The 26338-nt window shown below is 37.5% G+C and overlaps 1 long non-coding RNA gene across 1 annotated transcript in view; it reads left to right on the top strand.

Annotated features, from left to right (window-relative positions):
• The window catches only part of LOC122349167, a 54967-nt gene that overhangs the window by 26031 nt on the left and 2598 nt on the right, over positions 1-26338 (top strand). The window contains exons 3-4 of the long non-coding RNA XR_006251430.1: positions 14550-14671; positions 16323-16402. This is a non-coding gene — a long non-coding RNA (uncharacterized LOC122349167). The remainder of the gene's footprint in view (positions 1-14549; positions 14672-16322; positions 16403-26338) is intronic.

Raw genomic sequence — 26338 nt, forward strand, 5'->3', positions numbered from 1 at the left:
TATCAGTTGTGTTCCGTGCAATGTTATGCGTGTAAGCATTTGAAGTATGAGTGGCCGCGTACACAACCATGTGTTCACTCAGAACAATGCTGCTTGTAATGGAGCATGAGCCAAAAATCTATGTAAGTAGGGCACAAGATCAAAAGGGGCAATGCTGATCCTTAAAAAGAGCAATCTAAATCTGTCAGTACTCTATAGGTTTGCCGAGGACCTTTTTATTGAAACCACCTAGAATGTTGATGCAGGAGCTCATTTATTTTAAACGTGATTACTCTGGTATTTTTTTCTACCCCCTGGAACAGGTGTGAAAATACCATGAGGGACTTCTAGCAGATTTAATCGACTTGCTGATTCTCATCATGATAGCCTTTACCACCCCAGTCAATTTTAAAGTGTTCATATAGCAGAGATAGACTGGGTCCCTGGGTCCCCCAGCTGTGGCTCCATATTCCCGGTAGTCTTCCTCAGAGGCCCCTGGTGACTGACAGGCCGTTAGCCAGGCTAAACGATGTGATGATGAGCTTTTTATGAGAATGGATTTAGAATTGAGAGATTTCAGACAAAGATTGTGTGCATTTTTCTCTCTCGTTCATTCTTTTTTTTTCTCTCTCTCTCATCTCCCTCCCCCTGTCTCTCTCTCTCTCTCTCTCTCTCTCTCTCTCTCGCTCTCTCTTTCCCCTGCCAGCCGGCAAGATTATGATTGATTTGGTTGAAATGGATTGTAGGAAGCAGACATTGATTTTTCAATGACTTCTCACCAAAAAAAAAATATTTAAAGTTGTATCCACAACATAGAAATCTCAATATCCGACATTCTCTCTTCTCCCCGTGTCATTCTTTGCTCTTAGAGCGAGAAAGCACCGTAATGCGGCACGAGCAATGATGAGACAAATGACCTGTAATGTTATTTTGAAATGAGTCAGTAAGCTGAAGGACTAAAGGAGTATTGATTGAGCCTAATGAGGATTGAGTGTTGGGAAAACAAGCTTTTTCAGGTTTTTGCCGACGCATCTCTTATCAGCACCAAGGCACACAACGATACAATACACTCTGTACTGCTGCAGATGCCTGTGCCTTGTAGGGCTCATTTGTTGTCTGCTAATATTAAATCAAACCCACCGGCATTGCACTAAAATCTCACCTGACAATATTTACGCTTACCACATTTTGTAAGTGTATAAAATAGCCATTAGGTATTATATTTTAGTAGTTTTACATTATGTATACAAAGAGTTGCATAGCAGCAACTTTTACAACTGGTATTAAAAAAAATGAAATTATTGGTGTATCCACCATAGTTTTAAGCATTTATTTATTATCTTTGGGTGCAACGACAGAATGAACCTAGCGATTTCAGTCTGATAAAGTGTGAGTAGAAGCACCTTCAACAGATTCTGATATTTTAAAGGGTTGTTACATCGACACACTTTAATATTCACAATAACAACAATGGAAATAAAAATAGTCATAATAATAACATTTCAAATTAAATACATTTTGAGAACACTTTACATTTGAGATAGAAATAATGGTATGTGATTTATTGATTTTAAGAAGTTTTGTTTTTGAATGATGATATTTGTTTTCTAAATATTTCTTGGCAAGGAGTCACAAGAAAACCGCTGTGCATTCAAAGTAAATACAAACTAATGAGCTTTGTTTGGATGGAGTCTTAAAATTCTCGTCCCATCAAAAATGACATCTGTCCAATCTCTTACAACCTTGACTGAATTCTCACTACTAACACATATTATACACATATGACATATTCTTCATGACCTTATCCACCCCATACCTAGTGAATATATATGTCTTTCCCAATCTAAAGTGTTACTGTCACTTGTGCTTTAGATAATTTTAAGGAATATATGCCAATAATCAGCGCTAGAAGGTTATAGGCAGTTGATAAACTGCTGTAGAACAAAGGCACCGGCTTCATTAAAAGCCTCACTGAGACTCAAAATCTTAGCAGTCCCTGATCTGTCACAATGCCCTTTAATTGGTGTGAGAAAACAAGCGGCCGCAGTTGTTTTATTTCTGACTGCAGTTGTCAATATACACCGAGCAAGCTAACATGACCTCCAGAGGATTACAGTAAATGGAATTAAACTCTTCTACTCTAAACCTCTTTGGCCCGGTATGGTAAGCTAACATTATTTTATTTTATTTTATTGGTTCAGTGCCTAACTGAACTCATTAAATTAAACGATTAAAGGACAAGTGTACATATTAAATAGGTTTTAGATTTTGAGGATGTTTACCTGGACTGTTTTTGCATACATGCAGATGCTTTATGTCAAGGCTGTAGCATCCTTGTTTTACTGTCATCGCAGCGTTCAGTGCACCCTTCCATTCACAGTTCGTTCCCTCTTTAAGCAGAGCCCTCCTGTCATTGGTCAGAATCAAGCCACACCCACTCTCCATCCAGAGAGTTTGCGTCTGGTCCTGAGGTTCGAGCGGGTCTTTCAGAGGCCCACGGTTGCAGGTAATCAGCTGAAGCTGCTGCATAATTCTTAGGAGGAGTTGTGTTCGTCTCTCCTCTTCCGTGAGCATGGTGTGTTGTTGTTTTGTTTTCTCTGAGCAGCTCTTTGATGCCATATCCTCTTACAGTTGCTCAATCCCAGCAGCCATGTTTCATAAACATCCAACGGAAAACATCCTCTGCATTTGAAATGTAGATGGCTTTCTCTGCCTGCCTCTCTGCATACCGTACTTGCCCTCTCACATTCTCCCCACAACGCTTTTTCGCAGCAGAGGTGTTGGGTTTCTCTCCACTGCCTTTGATACATTTGAACAGCTACCCGATCAAGCCTCTGTGTTTTGGGTGTCAGGTGTAATCTGTGGCAACAACAATACGAGCGAGGCCTCGTTCCCCATTTGCTCCTCATTAGGATGATATCACCGAGGTGCTGGATCCAAATGAGCTGTTTTGTTATGCTGCAATAATACATGATATAGCCTCTCATAATACATCTAGAAAGAGAACGCCAGTCTGACACAGTGCTCTAGAAATACACTGGAGTACATTTTAATTGAATAATAAATACACAGTAATCATATAGAAATGTAAACCATGTTAAATGTTCTTGGAAAAGGGGTATTATGAAGCTGGAATTCTCCAAAGACATTTCCTAGAGTCTGTCTCTGCACACCTGGTTGACTATTTGAGGACGTCTCGCTGCAGGTATCTGTCCATATGCCTCTGAGGTACTTCTCTATTTTGTGTGTGTGCATCTATTTCCCAGTTGTAGCATTCAAGCATTTGACTTTTGTTGCTTGGGGCCCAGGCATTATTTGCTGATGATCTGTTTGCATAACCCTCTTCCTTGCCTCCCTTCTCCCTCAGGGAGGATGTATTTTAGTGTGACACACTGGTATCTGCGGGTGTGCTCACCTTTCATTTCCCATAAGCATCTGTAACCCACAGAAATGTGGTTCCACCCTCTCAATAAAAATATAGCAGTGAGATCAAAGAGCCACTCGTCACACCTGTGCTTACTCTATAGTCCCATCACTACAAAACCAGGAAGATGTCGCCAGAGTTCCATTCTTACTCCTATTGGACTGAATTGAATGAAATTTCACCTCCGTGTTGATCACTAGATCACAATCTTTTTTTTCCTGCAAAACAGCAACAAGAAAACAAGCGTATACGTGCGTCTGTGTGTGTTTTCTTTAAAAAAATATATTCTTTTGTGTTCTACAGGTTTGGAATGATATGAGCATTACTAAATGATGACTGATTTTTTGTTTTGTTTTATTTATTTTTTGGGTAAAGTATGTCAATATTATGATTGTGCAAACATATTTATTTATTTAATTATTGGATGAGGTATGTCAATATTATGATGCAAAAATACAATTTTTTTTTTTTTTAACTGAAGGGTGTCAGTCCATTTTGTTATGCAATGCGTTTTTCACATCGTTGAGCATTGCCATTTTTTACATTATGATAATTAAGCGCAGCAACCCACTATCAAAACATTGCATCGTCTCAGACATATTTGTTTCCCTGTAGCCTGTTAATGAAGGCAAAAGAGCAATGTGTGTGCAGTGAGTGTAACCCATGAAGTGTGTCCCTATGCAGATGAGACGCTCTTCAGACAACATCAGCGTGTGAGCAGCACACCGTGTAATGACTGTAGCAGAAGCCTCGGATCTCATAGCTTAACACGGCACGCTCGCCACGCACCTATATTTGCCGACGCTGGGAGGATGTGTTGAAAAGCAGAGCCGGCGTCTGAATATTTTGAGTGAGGGGGAAGGAGGGAAAGTTAAGAGGGCCGTCCATGCGGGAGACAGTAGAGGTGCGCAGAGGTGAAGGCTGCGCTTCCGTCCTTGAGGGAGCCCATTTAAACAGCGCTTTGAAAGTGAAGCTAGACAGCACCGGGAGTCATCTCTCTGACTGCTGCTGCGAGCAAGAGAGCACAGAGAAAGAGAGAGGAAGATTGAGGAGGTTGGGAGGGATATGGCTTTCCGCATTAAAAAACATCTCGTGTTTTCATAGGCCAGATTTCCTGTTGTAAATATTCACCGAATGTTTTCCTTACCTTTCCTTCTGTGTGTGTTCCTTTTGTGTGAGCGTTTCTCTTTATTTTGCACAGGTCCTGATGGGGAGAGAGAGAAAGAGAGAGAGAGAGAGAGAGAGAGAGAGAGGGAGTGGGAGGGAGAGGACGAGGGAAAGCCCGTAATGCTGTAATGCCCATTAGCAAGATTTCACGCACTCTCTCTGATCTGACTCACTGACAGAAGCCTCTAAGAGACAATAATGAGAATGTTTGGCAGGATTCTGGATGTGTGTATGTGTGTGTGTGTGTGTGTGTGTGTGTGTGTGTGTGTGTGCATCAGTGTCTAGGTGAATGCAGTTTTTATGTGCTCTGCTCATCAGCTGTGACAGAAAATATTTGATTTGATGCATGCACCCACACATATTCTCCTCACACATTATTATTCTTTGACAAAAAAAGGCACAACATTAAAATTATTGTCTAGCATTGTACGCATTGAACTCATCGAGGGTTGATTTTAGGGATGTATATTAAAATTATGGCTGAAATCAGTAAGTAATTATTTTTGCTATAACCAATAAATAGAAAAACAGTGGGATTTTAAGCAGCACAATATTATAATTTACGGAAACACTTTATTTCGTAATATTTTTTACTTACTATTATAATGACAATAAATGATACATAATTACATGCAAGCAACCCTAATCATACATTAAGTACATGTAGTTAATTAATATTCCTCGGTACAGTAAATGAATAGTTATGACACCTTAAAATAAACCGTAACTTAATTCATAATATAAAAAAAATTATATTGCATTTATTTATTAAAGATTACAAAGGCATGCGATTAAAAAAATATCTTGTGTATGAATGAATCATATACAATAAACATAGCAAAATTCTATTTAAAATAGGAATTTTATTTCAATTTTCAATTCATGGAAACTTGATTATTAGCTACTGATAATCGATATGGTGCCAAAAATACTATGTAACTCTAGTTGATTTATTGTAGCTTACTTGTGGTTGCAGTAGATCAACCTAGTTTAACATTTTTTAAATGTTGAAACCTGGCTTTAGATTGCTTTGAAAACTACACGTCTTTCCCTATTATAAAATATTAATAGTGTGCTTTTTTAATTCCTTAAGTGGCAAAGATGACTAAAAACACCCCTCTTTCTCTCTCTCTCTCTCTCTCTCTCTCTCTCTCTCTCTCTCTCTCACGCTCTCTCATTTTATTTTACACAAATTAGCTTTGGTCCTGGAGGGCAAAATGACAAGAGGTTACTGGGAGACTATGTGTTTAATTAATTGAAAAATGCTCAAATTGCTTTTACAGTTGTTATTGGAGGTGAAAAAATGGAATCCATGTTGCCAGTACTCAGGCGTAATTAGCTCCTGAGGGAGTTGAATATTTAGCATTAGCAATGTTGCTGCACTTAGGACACAAATTTCTATTTTGATAATGAAGGGCCGGGGCTGTCGTTGAGGACAGCTGTAGTTTGAGAGGGTGGGGGTGTCGAGGGTTTGGAGGTCCTGTGCAAAGGAGAGAGACACCCTGTCTGCTCTCTCTCTCTCTTTCTCTGTGTGTGTGTGTGTGTATGTGAAGGATATGGCAGAAAGGGCTCCCAGGGGCCACACATTACCCAAAGTATTTAAGTTTCCAATTAAACTGAGAACCAGCTACCACTGCAACAAGCGTGGAAAGAGCCAATGAGATTCCACACAGATCTCAGGGAAACTACAGCCCATAGAATCGGCGGGGAAAATAGGAGAAAATCCTTTGTTTATTCAAACTTTAACTTTATTTAGACTTCTTTTTTTTTTCCAGTACAGGGTTGGCTGGGAGGGAGAGGAGGTGAAAGGGAGTGTGAAGAGAAAGAGAGAAGGGAAGGGAGAATACAAGACTTTAATGATCTGCTGTGGAGAATCAGTGTGGAGTCCTTGGAGACTGCTGGGCTAGTTTGAAGCAGCATGGTCTCATTTGGTTTGGACTGAGTGTGGCAGTCCAACTGAGCTCTTATACCATGCTGTCTAAATGCCTGCCTGCTACTGCCTCTAACTGCCCGTCTGTGTGTGTGTGTGTGTGTGTGTGTGTGTGGACATATGTCATGTGGATTGCATAGAGGACGTGTGAAAGAATAAGTCTGCTCTGTTAAGTCCCCTTGTTAAACCATAATAATTTCCACCGTAGTCAATTACACGTTCCCCATGTGTTTAATAGTCAGTTTTCTCTATATATCCGTTATGTTTGGCGGTACGGAAAGTGCTCATACCGTCTTTCTCTTTTCATTTTTTTAGGCTAAGCTGATAAAATCACCTCAAAACAATGTATATTGCATTGAGATTGTTAAACTTGTGTTTTTATTATTTTGATTAATTTCATGATTTAAAATTCTGCGTGCTTCTGTGACAATACGAAAGCAATAAAAAAAAAAATAGTAATATGCCTAGCATCTGCAATTTAGTGGCAGTTTTCAGTTTTTAAAATGCATTCGGCAATACCTTTCAGTATGACAAAGTATTTTTAATTTAAAGAATAAAAACTCACCTTGTCTGCTGTCTCGGATTTATTATTTTGCTGATATTATTGCAACGCACTGGTTTCAATAATGAACGCAATACCTTAAAATGATGCATGTGTAAGCGGCTCACAAGGAACTGAACATGTAGCATCACTGTAAAATGCTGATATGTTATAGCAGGGTAATCCTCGCTCCCTTGGCCTCAACAGGCATGTTTTCGTCTGACACTTGGGCGGTCTTTAACCTTCTTGTTAGTGCACCCAACTCCCGTATTGACTATTGCTTGTTCGAGCCCCACTTGGGTTTGGAGCAGGCAGAGTGGAGCTAGTTAGCCATACAGTATCTTTGTACTCTGCAATTTAGCATTCGTGTAAAAAGCTTTTTTTATGTTAAAAATTCCCAAACAGAGGGCAATTCTGTGAAATAGCTATGGTACTTCTTTGTGCAAGGAGTTAAAGGGATAGTTCACCCAGAATTAGTAAATCTGCTTAATTATTCTCATATATACAGTATATATTATTGCTCATTATTGGTTATTATTAAAAAAAAACAGTTTGAGTAATAAACCAATACCCTCTCAGACACTGCTGACACATTTGTGACTACATATTCTTTCTTTGTGTTCAACAGATGAAATAATGTCCTGCAGTAAATAATGAAAGAGTTTTTGTTTTAACATGAACTGTCCCTTTAATTGAGAAAAATATAACTAAATGACTGTCCTTTTACATCCTAGACACCATGCCCATTGTACAGAAAATATGCTAATTGGGGCAATGGGAGAAACTGAGACATGGGGTTATTTAATTTCCCAGGGTGCACTGGGCTTAGCAGAGATGACAGAGAGGCTGAGGCAGAGTGTAACGGGAGCTTCACCGCAGCAGCCCTGCTCTGGGCTTCCAACCGACAGAGGAGCACCGTGAGAAAGAGAGACGGAGAGAGAGAGAGAGAAAGAGAAAGAAGAGGAAAGTAGACCTCTGAGCTGCGACTCTTGTTCTGTAAAGCACACATCATTAAATGATATAATGTTACTGTCAGTTTGTCATGCAATAGTGTCAATGAAAAAACTTTACAAGACCAGTGCCAAAAATTAAGAGATTGAGAGGGAGAGACAAACAGGTTCTTGCCAATCATTCATCATTGTCTCACTTCCTCTCTCCTCTCTTGACAGACTTGGTCTTTTTGTGTGTGCTACCCAGAATTCCTTGTGACATTTGTTGTGTGAAGATTACTCACTGGCCCGTAGCCTAGTGTAGCACAACAGCGATGGTTTTAAAGACACAGAGTTGGCGCTGTCCCAGCCTCGACACCTCACCCACAAACTGTGCCTCCTGTCAACCCCCACAGGCACCTATTGTGGCGAATCAGTGACCGTACCATTCCTTCTTTCTGCTCTTTACCAACAAATGATAAACTAAGTGGAAAGAAAGACAGAATGGAATGAAGAAGAAAAGAAGATCCAGAGCATGTTGCCTTTTGGCTGAAGTCGTTGCAGACAATGCAAGTGCTGGACCATCATTTTCAAATGCACTGATAGGCAGAGGACTGACAAGTTTCATCAAACAAACATTTCATTATTATATTTCTCGCAACACAATGCTTCAATGAAAGTAAATGTGTAAATAAAAAACGCAATATAATAATAAGTATTCAGTGCTGCCTTTACATGCTTTTTGATTAAGTATGTCATGTTAAAGTGTTTTATTCAGTCCTGCTGATAGTTGCTGCATGAATCAATTGGTTCACGAACAGCACCTGTCTCTTCTAACAGATTAAAAATGGTTGTGAATTTTACATTTTAATTCTATGTATTGTAGTTGTTTTGAATATATATATATATATATATATATATATATATATATATATATATATATATATATATATTTATAGATTTCATTATTATATTATTTTTTTTTTTCTTTATTTTTTTTTTTCTTTGACAGAGGCCAGCAATTAAAAAAAAAGCTGATCTAATGCAAAAATACTTGAATGGTTCAGTCTACTTCAGATAATTTGACACTCAAAAAACTCAAAGAAATGAACTGATTTGGACTGAAAGCCAAACTTGGACTTGATTTGGACCGTAAGTCATGAACTCATGCTTAATAATATGAAAATATTGTTACTAAAATAGATGTTTAGTGACATTATATATATATCTTTAGATATTGTTTTGAACAACAACTTGCCATACAGAACAGAGAAAAAAGCAGTCAAATGAGTTTATCGTTCCTCATCTGGTCTAAATCTGTTGTAAACCTGTGGCTGGCTTGGGTGGTCTTGATCGTTTACAGTAAAGTGAGGTTATTTTGTGTGTGTGTTTGCTGAATAAATGACCAAGCACAGCTGTTTTAGCACTTAGCTAATTTTGTTCCGGACCGTGAGCGGGTTTTCATGGATGTGTACGTGCTTGTGAACACTTGTTAACTTTTGACCTTTTCACACTGATCGAATAGCGGGATGAATAGTGGGATCTCATTTTAAGACCTTGAATGTAAAGGTCACCAGCACTAAACAAAAATAGCATGCATAAAATAATTAAATATACTCATTAAAATAATATTAATAATCAGAAGCAGTACTTTAAAACAGCATAAGCAAAGCGAGCATTGTAGCATGTTCAGCAAGGGCACGGCCTGGCAGTAAAGACTGTCTGTCTGCTGTCTGTGTGTTAAAAAAGCAGACTGTGTGTGTGTGTGTGTGTGTGTGTGTTTCGCTCTAAGACTAAGTGAGAGAAGCAGATGGGTAAAAAGCATATTTGTGTTGGGTAGTTACTTCAGGTGAAAGTGAAACACTTGATGGGGAGAAATTGTGATCACACATCTACAGGGTGAGTGACAGACAATAGCTGCTGTAAAATTCTCTCACATCTCGCCTGCTCTGTATTCATGGCCCTCGTCTACTTTGTGACCCTCTCTCTCTTTTTCCACATCCTCTCAACTCTCTCAATCTCTTTCAACCTCTTCAACGCTTCCCTTTCTTCCTGGAATATTTGCTGTATTTTTTCCCCCCTCTGTCTAAACTCTCTGATCAGGTGGGTTTGAGAGAGAAGCTCACCTGACAACACACTCCCTTCTCCTCTTCATCCGTCCTAACATTTCAAATGTCGTTTTCACCCTGTTAGAGCACTCCTTCTTAGTCAGTCTGGCGTAATAAGTACAATGTGATTTTTCTTTTCTCAGATTTAATCTGAAAGTTCCTTGGTAAATGTGCAGTAAACAGTAAGTGGCGTTAGTACTTCATTCGTATCACTGCTCAATTTAGAAAAGGCTGTTCATTGATAACATTTTTTTTTTTTTTTTTGTCCAAATCTGTCTCGGTTGACAGTGTTTCGGTATGTAAATGGATATGTGCACTAAAAGCATTGTGTGAAAACTGCAAGCAGGTGTTGTTTGTCACTGTTGGTTTGGTTCTGGCAGATTTAGGCTCTTATCTTTCTGAATCTGTGTCATCTAATTTCTGTGGGAATTGTTTTGACAAAACAGGTTAGCATAAGGTGGGAGATGTCAGACAAAACAAAGACTCTTTCAATTTGTGTGCGTACGTGTGTGCATTTGCGTGTTTGTGTGTCTGTCTCTCCATGGGAAACATGTGTCAGTCATCCGCAAGGTGTTACACTGGATATGACATCATGGCCCTCTAGGGCTTGTGCTGGGAAGACGAGTTGTTTGATTCCGTGTAAAAGAACAGAGTCTGGAGCTAACTGTGAAGATCTGCTTCTATCTCAGCTGTTGTAAATGTCTTGCTAACACAAATACAGCTCACAGGTGCATGTCAAAACAAATGTACAGCCTTTTTGTTCCTGTTTACGGGTCTTGAATAAAGGCGCATGAGCTCGGCTGAATCTAATGGGTAATGTGTTTTATTAGGCAGATAATTACGATTCAGTGTGTTTACTTGATTCAGGATTTTCTGGCATCTTCGTTTCTGACTGGTCAGCTGTGCCATTCAGTGGTCTGATGCGTTCATCTTCGTCCGAGGCAACGCTTTCTTTCACTTGTCTTATACTCTAAAAACAACCTGACGCATTCAGATTTTTAAGTTCTCGTAACTACTGCTTTAACAATTCCCATGTAACAATACTTTTTGTCATTTTAAATTGCTCATTCACTAAATGCAAACATTTCTCATTCAACCAATAAATTAATAATGGCAAATAAGAGATTCTTGTATTTTTTATTTATTTGTATTTTTTTTAAACGTCTCATAAACTGTAAATATATGCTTTTGAATTTTATATATTCATTTATTATCTATTAATTTTTAAAAAGTGTATAGACATAAATGTTACTGACTGTAGTAAAAAAAAAAAAAAAGCCCTCAGAGCTTTTTACCATTAATATTACCATAGTATTATTGCAGTAAGTGTATGTGTATGTGAAAGACTTCCGGTTAATAAGCAGCTGTGAAATAGCGAGAAGAATAACAAACTGCAGTAAATGGTAAAACTTTTTGCACTACAAACTGTATTTAAAATTAAGACAGTACATTAAAATAATACGGTGAGAGTAAGACATACCAGTTTGCAGTATCAAGCAGCAAAATTAGTTGTTTTGTATACAAAACAATACAATTAGATTTTTTGACAATTTTTTTTTTTCCTGGAGGACACTTTAATATTAAATACAGGCAAAATTATAAAACAATATCCTATTTTTTGGTCAGGAATTACGCGGTTGCAGTTCCATTAATATGCTTTTATTAATTGAACCAATACAAGATCTAATAAGCAGATTTTCGACTTCCTGGGTGTTTTCCGATTGGCCGGTTTGAACTGTTTCTGTTGTAGCAGGTCATGTGATTGGCTGCGCTGTGTGTTGTGAGAGGCTCATGCAGTGTAGACAGGCAGATTGATGTGGGGCGGGTAAAGGCTAAGGGAACAAGACTGCAGGCCTTTGAAGTCCTGCAGGAGGGGAGTAAATTGATATATCAATTTAAGCCGCGGTGCCTATTAGAGGAGCTCCAGTCAGGTTAATGTGATAGCCCTTGCATTACCCTTCCAACCCCTTTCAGCCCTGCCCCAGTGCCCTACTCACATTCACACACACACCATCAGTACCTGCCAACCACTGGCTGCAACAGGGTGTAAATAAAGCAGAGGAACACTCGACTATCTTTCTCTCTTCGCTGTGGGAGATTTAAAATCCCTCGTGCCCTTCTAACCGCCCATTAGGATCAGAGTTGAGGTTTCTTTAAAACTGCAGAAGTTTAGGGGTGCTTTCAGTTTAGACCCTTCTGATTTAGCAGACATTCCTTGCATATGAACTTTGGAGACCCTTTTATTTAAATTGCGGCCAACTGAAGCAGCTTAGTTCTAGCACGCACGCACACACACAGACTATCGCTCTTCATTCCTTGCACATTCACCCTGAGGTGAGACAGGGATCATTCATATTTAACAGCATGCAGACACACATTTACATTAAAAATGCAGAGTGGTGTCTTTTTAATCCAGACACTGCTATATTTATTATTAAACCTTTGTCTTTGGGGTCAGATCACAAGATTTTGGTTGTCCGTCAACATTACCGCTCACTCAATCAGTTCTGTCACACCGCTCTACGTCTAGTTTGATTCACCTTGCTTTTTCAATGTCATACAAATATCTCAGATAAGATTATCTTAGGATTTCTATTCTCTGGAAAATCTTTGAAGATTAGCGAGGCCCCGGATGTGTGATCTAAATACAAATAAAACACTGACAGAAACTGTGGGCTTTTTGACTAGATAGAAATCGATTTTTATTCTATTTGGTTGATCATTGAAATTTTTCCGGCTAAAGCTTCAGCAAACCGAAACTGTTTTTGATAGATTTATATTTTACGTTATAGCTTTGTTTTTATTTGCAGATTAGTAACATTTAATATTTTGCCATGTGATTTCTATCATTTGAACTAAATTTGTTAACATGTACCATGTCACTAAGTAAGGCTCCTAAAGGCTTGTGTTTAAGATTATATTCCATAAACTGTGATTGGAACAAGTCAGCCATTTTAAAACCCTCTGACCTGCCTATTCAAAACTCTGATTTGTGCTTGCAGGGTGTGACGCATATCATCTGCTTCTTTTTATCCTGAGTGTGCAGACCTGCAGTGGAGGAGGCCTGTGTCAGGACATGGGTTTGATTTAAAAAGTCCATGTGCAGATTCTTTCTCTCTCTGCCTTTGGTCTAAACATGGACTTCCTGTCCTTTTGATTTTGTTCTATAAAATAATCTTTTCATTATAATCTATTTATATGTTTTTTCTTGTTTTTTTTTTTTTTTTTGAGGGAAGCCTCAGTTGTATGTTGATACAAATCAATGTTCTCGGAAAAGAGATCTGTTTGCATTGCTGTTGAATTTTGTAATGCACTACGCGCACAGATTTATGGCATTTTGGGAATTATGGCCCTCAAGTATTTAACCTTGCAATTTGACTTGTTCATCTTCAAAAACCCCTCTTGATTAGTTTATTGTGCTGTTTCTTTGGTGTTCCTTTTGGGTTTTTGAGTACAACAGAACACACTGTCAAATATTTGTCCTGGTAGTTTGTATCTATGCGATTTATTTACTTTGTTTATTCCTTTTTTGTTAAGAGACTGTCACTTAATAATATAAATATAAATAAATGAATGTAAATGCAATTTCTTCATTTAATAGCAGATCACACTGGCTGTGGATTTGAGAAAATGTAAGAGACACAAAGAGGCTCTCCGAGGCCAGTTTTTGTAGTGTTAGTGCTGGTGAGGGGCTCTTTGATGGGTCCGCCTTGGTGTGCACTGGAGCCTTTCGCATATATATGGAATTTTTGAATATCTAAACCATTATTTAGCATCTAAATCAGTTCTGCCTGTCTGACTGATGGACAATTTGAGCGTGACCCACGTCTCCCTGTGTGTGACCTATACTGTCCACATTCTTGTGTACGCTTTTGAATGTTTGGGCTCTTTTCCCTGACACACTCTTACCATTTTAACATGTTTTTTTGGGGAGACATTCATGAAATATGTATGCATGAATGATAGGTTTTACATAGCTCTGTGTACAATTACTGGAGTGACCCTGCAATTCTTATTGCATAGCTTTGATATGAAGCCACTGAGTGGTTCTATTCGCATTATGCATTTTATATATATATATATATATATATATATATATATATATATATATATATATATATATATATATATAGTTTGCTACAGCTTTTAAAATTGCATATTTTAGAAATAGCATCTTAGTAAAACGTTAAATACTTTCATGCCACATTAACAAATTCACGTAGATCAGTCTTTATAGAAAATATATTTTCATCTATTCAGATCATTAATATTATAATTTATCCATGCGGTTGGTGGTGCATGTGATTATAATAAAAATACACTTGAGGGTCAAATGGTCTGCAGGATTCTACACATTTTCTTTCCTCTAGAGCTCTGCATGTAAACACACAGTGATTTTCTTAGTATGCAATTTTAGTATTGGTTAAATGGATTCATTGTCTCTCTCTTTCTGTTTCTTCCTCACCTGTAGACAACACACTGAGCCCCAGAGCTGCTTAAGACAGAGACTCAGGATTTAAGCTTGTGCCGGTCCACTTGGGAGCCCTAGATGAGTATTTAATTCTCAGACTGTGAATGTGAGCCAGAAGAAGAGTGAGTTTGGTAGACTCCATTACCCAGTAAGAGTTTGCATGTTTGTGTGCACATGCATGAGTGTGTGTGTTTGTGATATAGACTCCATTACCCATGAATCTGCATGTTTACTCAGCTGTACAGCTCTTAAATACATTCCTTCAGTTTCTATCACCTGCTCCACCTGCTCACTTTCACACACTGAATGTACAATGATGTTTATAGCATGCCCAGATTTAAGATTTACGCAAAGGTTAGCAAATCAGGATGCAATATAAGACTTGATATAACTTGGGATCGAAATATATCACAAATGGCAATTTTAATTTGTTTGATTTATTTTTAAATATTAAACAAAGGCATTTTAAATAACAACACCAACATTATTATTATTTTTTTATTTTTTATTTTTTATTTTTATTTATTATTATTATTATTATGTAACGAATTTAACTTTTTCTTAGTTTTTCTATATATTAGCATTTTTCTTTTCTTTTCTTTTCTTTTCTTTTCTTTTCTTTTCTTTTCTTTTCTTTTCTTTTCTTTTCTTCATCTAAAGAGAAATAGTTTAACTATCTTATCCTGAATGTCTGTTTTCTTCCAGCTGTCCTTGCTAGACGTATTCAGGTAGAGGTAATTTTCTCTCGCCCAAATGAAGTCAAAAGTAAGAAATATTTGACATGTTAGATGAAAGAATTGGTGTGCACTTCATACTGTGGCTTTTGCACTCTGCTTACACAGCGTCAAAGGGCAACATTTGTGTTTTGTGTCCATAACCTCTGTCTGACTGCTGATACTCATAAATATCACCTGATGTCTGAGAGCAGTTTTTCTTGTCAAAATGAAAAAATAACAAGTTGGGCTCTGTTTCGTACTCTGTGACTCATTACCTCAGTTAGAGAGACTGGGTGTCAGTATATCACCCCGAGAGCTCCATCACCTGACCTCAAACTAGGACCCCCACATACCTCTGTGTGTGTGAGAGAGAATGTGGTTTATGACCTCTGAGAGGGATCTAAAGACCTCTGAGAGTGTATGTGAGTTATGGTTGGACCCAGTGGTTCCTGGTGTGTAAGTGTGTGTGTGTGCAAGTGCAAATGAGTTATGGCAGGGTCCAGTGGCCGCTCTGATGAAGGGGGCGTCCGAATTTATGGCTGTGCCAAGTTCACAACTTTGACTTGGATACAGAGCAGACCCCTAACGAGAGAGAGAGAGAGAGAGAGACTGACACTCCTTCATGTACACTCTTAGTGTGTGTGTTTTATGCGTCATCTATTTCTTAATATATATATATGGTTAATCAAAGTCGTCCTAAGACAGGAATGGGTATTGTTTTGATTTTAGGACAAAGTTTTTGATCCACTTCAAATGTTGACTATGTTAATTATTGTTAATTATTATTAAATGTTAATTATTTTATTTATTTGTATTATTATTTAGTAGTCCAAAAATTGATTTAATATTCTATTATTGTATATGACATTGGTAAAACATTTTAATACATAATATATATTTTTCAATACACAATACATATATATATATATATATATATAAAAAAGCCCATCTTTAACAGACATATTCATATATATATATATATATATATTGTCATATTACTCTTGTGTTTCAACATTCCTGCAGCAGTCTGTAATGATGTTTTCTATTTCTGTTTCAGAGCCATTCTCACATAGACATGGACCACTAATGGGCATATCTATATTGGGATGTTTTGTATCGGACTACCAAAGTATACGGGTGCGTGTGTGTGTATGTGAGTGTGATCGTGTGTGTGTGTGTGTGTGTGTGTGTGTGTGTGCTGTTTGTTTGAGGGCTCTTGGGAATAGAGAGTGAGGGAAACAGTGAATAAATAGCACACACAGCTAGCCTCCCTCCTGTGTCTCATCGCTCAGATCTGATTGCAACATAAACATGGCGTCTCAATCCAGACTGCCCTTTCTAAACGATTTTTCACACAGCCAAACAAAGGGCTAGTGAAAGCGTAATGACCTACACATCAAAACACTCGCATGCACAAACACACACACAAGCTGAGCGGTCTCAAAGCGGACCTCCTTGAGAGCTGACACATTTTACAATGATGGCAGGACTACACACTCATGAATATACAAGCCCCTATCAATTAATAATGAATTAAACATGTGCTTTGTTAGAACCATGAAGGCCTAGTCTGGACCCACACTGAAGAGCGATAAACAAGAAAAGAATGGCTGATTTGTGCACTTTATTGTAAGGCTTTCACCATAGACGTGCAATTTCCTCATATCTCTATTTACAGTTCAGTTTGTATATGTATGAGTCTGATTATCTGTGTTCCCCTAATTTAACCCCTGAGCAAGTTGATTTTGTCACCAGTCACCTGTTGATACCTGGTAGGACCCCTCCAGGGCAGCTCCTTTATCGGCTAGGAGACATCTGGTAACTCGGTGGTGGGGATTTTTAGATGAGTCCGGGCTGCTCTACATTAGAAGCTAAAAATATACCCAGTCTTCTGAAGTTGTGCCACAGGAAGACAGTAAACCCTTTCATTCTTTCCACCCCCTTTTTTTAAACAGTCAACAAATCCGTCATATCTGGAGAACAGGTGGCACTTCCACTGTGTCCCACAGTGTTGAAACTCAACTTAACATTTCTTAACATCACAGAGATGCTGCTAACGCTCCACGTGCCCTGTGTTGTATTTTTAGAACGGAGAGCTGTGCTTTTCTTGGAAAACTGACTGAAGAGATTTACTAGGATGAAAATGAGGATGACTCTGGTCAGATGAGTTAGCTACGAAAGCCAAATCTGAGTGGGATCTCTGTCTCTGTGCCGTTGTTGTTGTTATTATTTCTTATTCCCCTGTCCATTTTTTTATTATATTTATATTGAATAATATATAATTAACAATAATAAAAATAATAATATTTAGTAACTTACATAATTGATTTGCACAAAAGGTGATGTTTGAGAGAAAGAGAGCACACCTGTTAGTGAAATAGCAATTTTTTTTTTTCAATAAATCAATAGATCTAAAAGGTCAACTTTAATGACCTTTGGTTGTTTTAGAAAAGATTGGTAAAATGGTAAAAAAAAAAAAAAAAAAAGATGGGTGTGTGTGTGCAGGTGTGTGTGTGTGATGTGTGTTTAATGTTTAAGCACAGCGTCTCTCTCAGTGTGATTGCAGTAAAAATACCAATTAACCCAAAGCAATTAGTGTGAAGCTCTTTACTACAGAACGTTACCCCCTTCCGCTCTTACAATCTGTCCAGTCTTCTTTCTGTTTACATGTGGATCTGTGGCTGTGTATTTGGATGCTTGTGGTGGGTTAGTGTGTGTGTGTGTTTTTTGTTTACAATATGTTAGATTGTAAGCTTAATTACCGGTCCAGAATATATATTCTAAATGTGCTTTCGACACATTTGTACAGACACACACACACACACACACACACACACACACACACATTCTTACCCTCTCCGACCATTAGTTTCATGTATGTTTGCCTTTCTGTCCCCCCTGGTGGTTAATGCATGGATGCCGTTGAGCGGCTCTGTCTCATGTTTAAAGGTGTGATTAGACCTGATCTCAGATCAGAGGTCTGTGGGAGGAAATGTCCTGCTGCTGTAGGGACTGTGCCGTGTTGTCTTTGGCTTGGCTTTACCCTCCCTCCGGCCCAAACCATCACCTCTCTGTCTCTCTACCACACCATTTGAAGTACAGTGCTGGCACTATGCAATGATATTAAAAAAAAAGGAAAAAAAAAGAAAACGGTAGTATTGCTGTAAATGAATTCCGGATTGGCGTAGCTGAGGACGGACAGATAGGAAAGCGTAGGAGGAAAATCCTGTCTTTTCCAGATGAAAGTGGACCTGCGTGTTTCCTGTCTGAATTAACGATAGAAATAGAATCTGACCTCTGAAATAAATCTGTTGTATAAACACATGCTATTATAAATATAGCTTAATGGGAATCGAAGCGATTACTAGGCCTCTGTTGTGGAATTTACAGTAATATTGCAGAAACACTGAATACGTTTATTTTTAATTTTGTAACCGGTTTTCCTTTGTTCTTGCCTAAGACATAGTTCTTTGAAATGCAAACATAATCTATGCCTGTGTGAATGAATCTAAGCATACATCAGACAAGAAGTTATCTTTACAGCGATGAAATATCACTCAGCACTACAATAATAAACACCGCTACACGGTTTTCTTGATATGTCTATCTCTTCTTGTCAGCTTATTTTCAGTAGATGCACTTATAAAAGACAATACAGAGCACCTGGTTATATATTGTCTGACTGCTTTATAGTCTTTTAAAGATAAAAGCCGTTTCCCACTTAGATAACAGTGCTAGTGCTATCTCCTGTCTTATCGTCTTTTTGTTTAATTTATTTATTGTTTGTTTGCTTATTTGTCATTTGTAAGTTTTGGTTTTATTAAAACAAATGGACATACGTTCCACCTGTTGTAATGTAAATTAATGTAAATTCCCATTGATAAATCTGAATGCAGATGGGCATGGATGCTCGATTTGAATACAGACGAGACTGCATTTCTGTGCAGCCAAGAGGAAATGATAAATCGATATTCTTTTGAACTTTTTGAAGTGATGCATTTTGTTATAGTAAAAAAAAAATGCATCAAAATGTAGCAAAAAGTGTTTAACTTTCCAAATAAATCTGTCAAATTGCACTAGTTATGACAAAAGAATCTTACAATATGTCACTGTATCCGTTGTCCCTTCGCCTCCGTCAGTTACCCTTTTGGCAAGGAAGCTGTGATTCGGGTGCAGTGTGTACCCTGTTGTTTCTGTCTGTGTGTCATGTCATGAATGCTAAAAAGACTAACGTAGAGGGGCAAAAGATAAAGAAAGAGTAACATGCTCAAATTGTCTGTGATTGATGCCCTGACTGTCTCGCTCACTGTGTGTTTGTGACAAAATCAAAACATTTTGCTTTGGGAGCTCACAAACAGGCTGTATCAAGCAGAGAGGTAAATTAGCATCTTTGCTTTTGATTGCTAGCTGGGTAAGTTCACCTCACAGCCACGAGGCTTCAAAACAAAGTACAATTCCAGGCAGTCGTCTGACGTCAAACGCATCTGCTCGCTTGTTTGGAAGAGTGACACACAAGTAGACCGTAATGATTGCCTTGTTTTGTCATTATTTTTTTCTTCTTTCCTCTCTTCTCACTGTCTGTCTTTCTCTCTCTCTCTCTCTCTCTCTCTCTCTCTCTCTCTCACTCACTCACTCACTCACTCACGGAGAGACAGCTTAAACCAGCACTGCGCTTTCAGAACTTAAGGAGTTTTGAAAGTTAAAAGAGCTCTTTTTCTCAGGAGCCAGTGTGATGTTTCCTGCGCGGCTTTGGTGTCGAGACTCCCAGACGATGCTATTATGTGAGCGATGTTAGTATGACTCTGACAGCCTTCTGTACGCATTTGAGGGCTGGAATTGGCAGTTTGTGTGTGCGTGAGCGAGAAAGAGAGAGCGCATCATGCTTCTCTTAAGAAATACAGTTTTCCCTCGCACCGTCTTTAAAGAACCTTGTTAAACACAAAAAGCACAGCAGCGAGGCTCATGCGGAAGAGGAAAAAAAAGAAAGAAAAAGGAAACTTTCAAAAAATGTTTCTAATCGTGCTTGGCAGGTAGGAGGATGTCAAGTTGAATTTGGAGCGGTGTTTGCAATGGTGTCGTTTAAGTGTTTAAAGTCTGACCTTGAGACGTTTTTTCCTGTCTGAATTGTGTTAGCGCTCCTGCTTTCTTTCTCACAAGGAGCCGAATCACAACATTGTTTATTCACTTTGATTTGTCAAAGATGCATGCAGGAGTGTTGACAAAAGATATCTAACCCCCAAAACCAGATGTGCTCTTCCGAGACACGCTGGTGCTTCCTGTGTGTCTCTTGTATCTTAGCTTCTTACCGAAGAGTCTTAAGGGGTAATTCACCCTAAAATGAAAATCCAAATTGTTCCAAACCTGCATGACTTTCTTCTGTGGAACACAAAGAAGAAAGTCATTCTTCATATTTTGAAGAATTCTGGGATCCAAAACAACATTCTCATTGTATGAGGAGAAAAACAACAACTAAAACATTCTCCACAATATATTTTTCATTTATTATAATTATTGTTTGTTTGTTGGTTTTTTTGTTTTTTTTTAAGTAACACAGAAGAAGGATGTTTTTTTTGGAATGACATAAGGATGAGTGAATGTGAGTAAATGATTATATACTTTTCATTTTGGATAAACAATACTTTAAATTTTGTATTATTTTTTAAAAATAATTTCATACAAAAAAACATTTTGGTTACAGAGTGAACCTTTTGATAAAAAGTTTGTAGAAGAACAATTGTGAACAATAGTGTAATATTTTAAAGAACCTTGCTGCGGAAATGTTTTTTGGAAAAAAATATTTTTAATAGCACAGTTTTTTTTTTCCTTTGCCTTTTTAATTATCTTTACTCAGATCTCCATTTGTAATAACTTGTCCATGTGTTTCACTGGAGACAGAAATATGCATGTACAGTATATACATGTGTGCGCATACACACACACACACTTCTTTGATTTTATACACATAATATAAAACATATCACGTCCACATGCATGGACACTTCTAAGACAACTCAAAATATGCACATAAATATGTGTGTGTGTGTGTGTGTGTGTGTGTGTGCATGTACACAACGTATAAGAACAGCACACACACACATTTTCTTCCACCTCTTACTCTCTCATTCTGCTGTGAGTGTGTGTGAGATGTGAATGTGCACTAAGGTTCCATATGTTTATGCGCAGAGGTCTAGTAGCACTTGATATAAAAGGTAACTGTGACATTTCTAATTTTCCATGCACCAGCCCAGTTCATTTTCTTCCCTGCTGCCTCCTGCATGCAACAGTAAGCCTCTAGGATTGACAATAATTACGCCAGCACGCAAAATGAAGAGCGTAATGTGAACACAGCTTTGCCATAATTGCCTTTTCATTATTTGCTAACAGTGAGCTATTCAGTCAGAAGAAAGAGATTGCACAGTAATTGGCTAACAATAGGAAGCAGGGACACTGTTCAGCAGCACTGGTAATTTTTGTGTTGCCGTGATGCTTTTTTTTTTAATAAAAATCTGAAGCATTAAACTGTAATTTAAAACTACAATTTCTAGCCTGAATGAAAATGCTGGTATTACCATGAGCTCCTATTTAGAGTGGAACATCCTATTAGCTGTATTAGCAGCAGAGTTGGTTCGTTTCCATATGTGCTGCCTCCAAACCAAATGGGATTTAGGCGGCTTTGTTTTTGCCTGTCTCATTCAGACGCTCGCAGACGGGAATGCCACACAAACACATCGCAGAACGCACGGCCTCAGTCTGGAGTATCACACTCTTTGTGGTGACGTTTGATGAAATACATGTCTGTAATAACAGTTTCCAAACTCTGAATGGAAAGAGGCAAAGGGCAGCGAAGAGGTGTGTGCTGTTTCTACACAGATTGTGTTATAGGCCAGTTGTTCTTAATTAGTGGGTCGTGCTCATGGACAGAAGGGGAAAAACATATTATTAATAAAATTAAAAATGATCTTTTAATTATGCAATAGCAAAATAAATAGACTTACCAATTGTTATAGACTTACCCTTGTTATCAAAAAACGTGAACAAACTACTACATTAAATAAAGGATGAATAGTTTTGTGCTGTGAATTATTAACTGGACAAATTCAGCAATGCTATTTATTTAGACATTTTTTCAGTTATCAACACATTTCAGTGGATTATTGAAAAACATTATTGTTATTGTATATGTATTTTGGTACTGTATGGTCACCCCTTGATGTATAATTCTATAACTCTATTTACAAGTGTTCCCTTTTTTATGTTACAGCTCAGGTTTGACCGCCAGTGTTATCATTTACATCCTGTATTCTCATCCTTTCTTACTTAATCAGCAGCGCTTGTTTTTCTCTAATATTTCCTATTATTATTATAATTTTTTAAGTAGTCTAAGCATACTTCAACACTTTTCAGCAGCTCAGGTAACATGCTAGAGTGAATAATAGCACATGATCATAATAATTAGAGTACAGTAATAATCAAAGATTCTGACTAATATTCACAGGCAAAAGAAGAAGTGTAATCAGTAATGGAGAGAGGCAGCGTTTGACTGATGATTCAACTCTAATGTTCTGTGATTGAATTTGGTAAAGGTCTTTGTGACCCTAGTGGCACATGTGTAAAAATAATAATGGCCATTTTAAATTAGCCTATTATTTCTGACTTAATCAAAACCCAGTTGGCAGATATTATTAAAGCTTTAACTGTCTGTTGCATTGTAAAGTAGGCATAAGCTGATTGTTATCCAGCAAGGACACACTGTAAAATAGTATAATAAAAGCAATATTGGTACATATAGCGTGTAGACCAAATGCATTGGACTTTTTATTTATTTATTAAGACAAATTAATATTAAAGACTAACAACAATGTTAAAAATAATTTTGTGGACAATCCAGTTTTAATAAGATTCTGCTCAGTCATAAGAAATCCATTCAGTTTTTTTTCTAAGTACCTTAGTGAGACTCTACATAGATCATGAAGGGTAAAAGGCATAATTTCATTGATTAGCACTCTATAAAATGTCCTGAGCTCTGTAGCTTGCATTGCTTTAAACTACTGACTAATCCCTCTTCTTACATATCATCCAATCCTTTTTACAAGCATCTTCTCTCTCTCTCTCTCTCTCTCTCTCTCTCACACACACACACACACACACTCTCTCTCACTCGCTCTGTTTGAGGTGTGTGTCTGTGTCATAATTATCTAATATGGTTGGTCTGCTGCTCTCTTATTTAGTAATTAGCTACATCAAACTGATTGGTATGGCTTCCTGAATTCATCCCTTTTAATGTTTAAAGACTGACTTTGTGCTTGAAGGATTTGTTTGTATATATCCTGCGTGTGATGAGAGCTTTTCAAGTAATTGGTTCCTAGGGGACGGCACTTTCTAATAGTTAAAGCATAATTACAGCCTGTATGAAATGTTAAACTGCCCTCGCTGTCTCTCACGCCGGCTTAATTGCATGCAACAAGTAAGGCAGGCTTTTCATTTTGTACCATCATAAGGATGGACTGAACTTTCATAGAAACACACTGAAATTTTGTCAGGGAGTAAATAGTCTCTCGTATGGTAATTTTGTAGGAGACCAAAGCAAAAAGGCTGTGAACTTATGAACATATCTTCCCCTCCCCTTCTTCACTGTGTATGCATGCGTGTGTCTTTTGTTTCTGTATGTGTGTGTTAGGTGGCATATATTCAGGGCCCGTTAAAAAAGAATTCAAAGGAGAAAAAAAATCGCGCTCGCCAAAGATGATTCCCTACTTTCTCCGAGCAGCTCTCGGGCTTACAGATCGGCTATTGATGTAGCGGAATGCCTTTGTCTAAGTACTTAAACTGAGCTGTTGTTTGTATCATTGTTATTAATTTATTGTGATTAGACGTCCATGCAGAGCTCAAAGCATTTAGAGGAGAGTCTGTCTCTTTGAACTGACAATGCTTTGTTCTCTATCCACAGCTCCCTGATTGATTTAAATATTATATGCAAGAACAATTGAGAAATTTAATGTAATCCTTAAAAAAATATGTTGAATTAATAGGCCGAATTATAATTCTCTTGGCTATTCCATTAGATATTCATTATTCAAAGGAGAAAAAAGGCAAATGAACTTAATAGGGAAATATCATTTCCTTCTTATTTATTCATAACAGAGGGAGAGTGAAATTTAAAGAGCTGTGTGCGTGTGTGTGCCTTTAGATCCTTTTAATGTTAATATGCAATATCATTCATTTTTGGTCGCTTTTTTCACTCTTAAACTTTTAAAAGCAGTTTCATCAGTTGCAAATCATGTTAATGTAGAGGATTTTTGGAATAATGTGGCTGACAACATGAACTTTTATCTGATGATAAACAACACGACCGATATGCATGCCAGGCCACCTGTTGCTTTTTTTTTTATAAATGCATAAAATATTACTTAAAAGTGTGCACAACCATTTACAGAGTGGTTTAGTTTTCCTGTAGCTCATTGAAAAATTACAGAAATGCCTGTTTTATTGTTTTTATTCTTCAGAAATCATTCTGACTTTATTTTTATTATTAATGTTGAAGGCAGTTTAATAAGGCTGATTGTGTGTATATGTTATAAAATCTCATTAACCTTAAACTTTTGAACTGTAGAACAATTATACTGTATGTTTGTACCTGAGAGATGTCTACTTGTGCATGTCTTCTAGTCTCAGATCATCTTTAGGCCTCGTTACACATCCGAAAAGCAGTTGAGGATGTCAGTCTTTCATAGGCCTTAAAAAGTTTTTTTTCACAGACCTTTCCAAAGCAAGTTAGTTCTCAACATTACGCTTCGCCCCCTTTTTGTTCCTGCCAAAATACTGTTGACCATTACGTGTTGCTAATGCGCAGTATCCACAGTATTGATGACTTTTTCTTTAAAAGTGACAATTTTCTCGTTTGGTGTTGGTATTAATATAGTTTTGCGTTTTTGTTACATGTCAAAATTAGAGAGTACATTAGAATTGAACACTGACACCATAACACATGACCACAGTGTTTAGGCAGTTATTGAGAGAGATTGTGTTTGGATTAATTAGAGGCAGACTGTGCCTTAGTTCTGCTTTCTGCACTTTGTGTAAAGAACTCCTCCTTCTCAAACAGCTCTGCACTGCTTAGTGCAGGTTCAGTGATGCTATACCTTTCCCAGCTTAACCTCAGATGTTTATCAGGGATAGAGAGAGAGACAGAAAAAGGAATGCAATGAAGACTAGACCTTTGTGTAGCTCCTTCATTCAGTCTCTGTGATATATGATCTTGTCTAAATCTCACATTCGGTCTGAGTGGCTGGGAAATATTGTATACATGGGAAACTTTTTTTTTTGGTAATATTACTACTTAAAGTATAAACATGAAGAGTGAATAAGCATTTATGGACTATAATAAGGATGGGGAAACACAACTGCGTACAGTTCAGCTGTGTGGTTGTTTTACTCCTAAGTTTTAACACTTATTCGGTGTCCATGTTTGTTCAGATGCTTAATTTCTTCCTCTCTTCCTTCCTATATTGTACGGACATGTGTCGGGGGTGCTGTATCGTGAGATAAAAAAACAAGCAGATCTCTAATCTCTATTCAGCAGATGAGCTGTAAGTATTGTCAAAGTTAATATCAAATGAAAAATAGATGGAAAATAGAAAATAGATGGTGTGGTTTACAAACAAACAGTGCCAGAGTTATCCCCTCGTTAGCTATAATGAGATGTCATTTTTTTGTTTTGCTTTTTGACCCTTTAGAGGAGTCTTCCAGAAATCCTGCCTATTGTTTTTTGGTGTTTTGGATATTCATGGACATTTATGGATATTTACTGTGGCCCTCTCTCTCTCAGATCCAAATTCACCACACTGTTCTTCTCTTTAATCTGCTGGTTTGTGTTTTTTTTTTCTATATCTCTTTATTCTAAGTCAGAAAATAAAATAAAATGAAATAAAATAAAATAATAAATCAGGTTTTTACCCATCTGCCCTGTTGTAAATATCATATTTCAACCACAGGTGACCTTTAAAAATATTATGAGATGTGCACATAACTGTATGTGCGACATTCTGGATAGTATCTGTTCGTTTATAATGTTAA

Source organism: Puntigrus tetrazona, chromosome 7, assembly GCF_018831695.1.
Source record: "Puntigrus tetrazona isolate hp1 chromosome 7, ASM1883169v1, whole genome shotgun sequence".
Taxonomy (NCBI): domain Eukaryota; kingdom Metazoa; phylum Chordata; class Actinopteri; order Cypriniformes; family Cyprinidae; genus Puntigrus; species Puntigrus tetrazona.